The following is a 4,126-nucleotide window of genomic DNA, read 5'->3' as shown; positions in this document are numbered from 1 at the left end:
TCTTTTTTCTGTGTGTCAGTTTGGGTAAGAGGCTTATATGTCAAGGTTTGCCGCGACAAGTGCCACCATGACTCTTATTTTTGGGTCGTGGCACTTTGATTGTCATTAGATTTTAGTATTTGATAGTGTATCCTCTATTTGAATCTGCTATAGTGCCAAATTTGAGACAATTGATTATTCGTGGGATGTTAAATTCAACTTATAATTTGTTCATGCTTTTGATTGGCTTTTCTTATTTTGATGTTTAATTGCTTAATTTATTTCTTATTTTTCAGTAAAGATGGTTTTTTTAGGGGAGGGGGAGGGGGGAGGGAGGAGTTAAATGCTTTGTTTTGATGAACTTTTTAAGATTTTTGTGATATTGAAATACTTAGATCTAATTCACACTTATTTTACATCTCTTTTATTTTCAGAATTAGTATGAGATGAAAATTTTCATTCATAAGATTATCGACTTCAAAGAAGAGAAATCCTTCTTATTAAGGAGGACCAACTAATACAACCATCCAAAGTTTGTTATTTTTCTATTTTTTTAATTATAAAATTGTAACTCTTCAAAAACTTGAGTTAGATATGAATCGTTAAACTTTGTGATTCTCTAATAGTATATATTCCACATTCTACGTAAAGTATTAGTTATATCTATTGTCATGTAGTTCTAATATATACTATATTGTACGTTTTGATTTTCAATTTCTTCTCTTCTCATGTTTCGGGTGTCGTTATATAGCCTTGATAATTTTTTTTAGCCTTGATATTTTTTTTTTAATTTAGTTAAAGTTATTTTTAATGCTTTTATATGGTGTTTGATGAATACGTTAATTTTTTTTTAAGTGTTTTTAATATTTAGTAAAATCATCAATTTATTTACTAGTCCAGACATTTTAAAAATATTGAAGTGAACTCATTGACGTGAGGTACACGCGTGAGGCACGTATTAAATATATATATATATATATATATATGTATATATGTGTGTGTGCGCGCGCGCGTGCGCGTGAAATAGCTCTCAAGACTCTAGTTTTTAGAATACCAATTCTTGTTCTATAAAATGATGGTTTTTTTCTAATCGAAACAACTATGAAAGGCTTTTTAATCATCTTGAACTGAAAATACACTCTCATATACACATTGCGTAAGAGTTCTAGACTGTCATATACATAGAATAACAATCCTAGTGCAATCAACAAAAACAATTGGTATCATACAAGTAAACGTTATCCTTCTTCAAAATATACATCTAATTATGAAATTTTCCACTACTAGTAAACAGTGTTATGGTAACTTTAAGTGATGAATGACATAATTTTAACTATGAAAAAATATTCTAATTCTAAATTCGTGGCTACACTATTTTATCATGACGAAAAAAGTTACGGATATTAAACGCCAACAATTGCTCTGATTTTTCTAAATTGAAGCTTGATTATTTTTCTAACCAGGAGCGGAGCCAGCCTTCTGTTTGGGGGTTCGGCCAAACCCCCTTCGATAGAAAAATATATTATTTATACATGATTAAAATTATTTTTTATGTGGTTATAGTAGGTGTTGAACCCTCTTCGACTAAGTTTTCTTTGAATATGGAACCCCTTAGTTGAAATCCTAAGTTTTTTTTTAATATGGAACCCCCTTCATTGAAATCCTGGCTCCACCTCTATTTCTAACAATAGAAATCTGTTCCAACTAATTTATTGGGGTTTAAAGATTACAAACGCTATTATGATGGCTTCAAATGGTAGCAAAAACGTATGATTAGGAACAAACATATCATATATAGTTGTAAGTTTGTTGCCATACAGCCATTTTATCATATGATGAATAATTGTCGCTATCTTATTAAAGTTAATAGTAGTTGCTATGGCTTTTATAACTTGAAGCAGAGATATATGTAAATTTAGCTAAATATTTTGCTTCATATAGTATATTATAGCGTCATTAAATTGTCGCTTATTTCTAATTGTTACAGTAAATTTACAGTAGCTAGAAACTTCTATATTATTATAGTACTCTGTATAATAATAACAAAAATTAGTAAATCTGTTGGCTATTTACAGTATCTTAAGACAAATTAGCGACCAAAATTAATACCAATCAGTTAAAATTATTTACTATTCTAGTCAAACTATTGAAAATAGTACAGTACAAACAATATTCTGATCAAACTAGTGTAAAGCAAAATTTTGCAAGTATCATTCACAATCAGCTTTTAAGCATAAAAATGAAAAATCATTAGTACAAAAGAGACTACCCCCTTCATTTATTTTTATTTTATTTGTCTACTTTAAATTTTATATGTTCTTAAGAATTAATAATTGATATGAATACTTCATCATAATATCATATGTTCTTAAGAATTAATAATTGATATGAATACTTCATCATAATATCAGTATTAATTGATATTTAATATTAAATTTTAAAAAAATAATTTGACAAAATAAAAGATCAACGATAAAATCCAAAAAATAATTATTTTTTTCATTTATTAAAAATAATTAGTAGAAGTAAAAATTTAATTTTTTAAAATTAGGCAAGAGTAAAAACGAAGAGTACTTTTAAATTTTTATATTGCAACTAAAGTGAATAAATTACTTTTAAAACAATAGGGGTCTAATCCATATTGGGATTATTAACGTGGCACCACATTGTTATTATCGCGTGAGTACACTACCACCAAAACGCATAAAAGCAAGCAACGAGAAGCACCGGTCAGCATGCATGCTTCTTACGCACTAAAAGTGTTCATATTTTTCTCCTCTAACCTTTTTTTTCTTCCTCTAGGTTCTTCTCATCCTCCGGTCTGAATTTCCCGGAATCCATCTAATTATTTTTTCTATTAGAAAGCGAGCGGTTCAAACAGCCCATATACATAGTTTTCAGTTATCCATAATGGTTGTATATAATACTATATATAAACACAGTCAAACGATGAAAGATATTAATATATGATCATCAAAACCATTCATGACGATATCCAAATTCATCTTTTTTGGTGTCCTTATATCAATACCAATCCTCCTTTTTCTCTTTAACAGATCCTCCTCCTCCGCCCTCATCTCCGCCACAACATTAAAATCCGATTCGGATCTCAAAATCCGACCCGGATATGCCACCTACGATTCCTACATCAAGAAACAGCTTAACAAAACCCTCAATCCAAAACTCCGTAAAATATGGACGACACGTGACTGGGATCGGAAAATTCAAGTTTTTTCAAAATTCTTCGGCGAACTCAAAACCAGAAAGCTCGTCTCAGACTCATCGAAGGTCCTCTGCATTGGTGCCCGTATGGGTCAGGAAGTGGAAGCGTTGAAACGGGTCGGGATACCGGATTCAATCGGAATGGACCTGGTACCCTACCCGCCATTAGTGGTAAAAGGCGATTTTCATAACCAACCGTTCGATGATCAGATATTTGATCTGGAATTCTCCAACGTGTTTGATCACGCGCTTTTTCCGGAGAAGTTCGTCGCGGAGATCGAACGGACGCTGAAGCCCGGCGGGGTTTGTGTATTACACGTGGCGTTATCTAAACGGGCGGATAAGTATTCAGCGAATGATTTGTATAGTATTGAACCGTTGAAGAAACTGTTCAAGTGGTCTGAGTTGGTTCAGACTCGAACCGTTGATGGGTTCGGTTTGGATACGGAAGTTGTTTTCAGGAAAAAAAGATGATGGAACCGGTTCCGGTTTTCTTTGTATTTTTTCCTTTTTTTTTATTTTTTTTATTTTTATTCCAGTTGGATTAATGCCGGATATTAAATTCTTTTTAAAGTTTAGTAGTAGTTGTATTGTTGTAGTCAAAATATACATAACTTTAATTTTTTATCCGTTCTGCGCCAAACTTTTTGGCCATGGTTTATCACTTTTATCGGTACTCAATTTCTTTTATTTTTTCTAATTCAGAAAGTAATATTTCTATGTTCTTTCAACTTTTGTCCTCATATGAACAGATTTTTTTTTTTAGTAGTATCATATGAACATTATTATTATACATAAAAAGAATATCAATTTTTTTATAGTTCTCACAAGATTATTATAATAATTTTAATTAATTTTAAATTTTTTAAAATTGTGACATTTTAAATAATAAAGATAAAGTTATTTTTCTTCTTTTTTACCATAT

General features: G+C 30.6%; 1 pseudogene; it reads left to right on the top strand.

Moving 5' to 3' along the window:
* Positions 1 to 2,681: 2,681 nt before the first annotated feature.
* Positions 2,682 to 3,826, top strand: LOC107846857 (annotated as a pseudogene).
* Positions 3,827 to 4,126: the final 300 nt, after the last annotated feature.

Source organism: Capsicum annuum, chromosome 11 (genome assembly GCF_002878395.1).
Source record: "Capsicum annuum cultivar UCD-10X-F1 chromosome 11, UCD10Xv1.1, whole genome shotgun sequence".
NCBI classification, from domain to species: Eukaryota; Viridiplantae; Streptophyta; class Magnoliopsida; order Solanales; family Solanaceae; genus Capsicum; species Capsicum annuum.
This window is presented reverse-complemented; position numbering and strand designations above follow the sequence as displayed.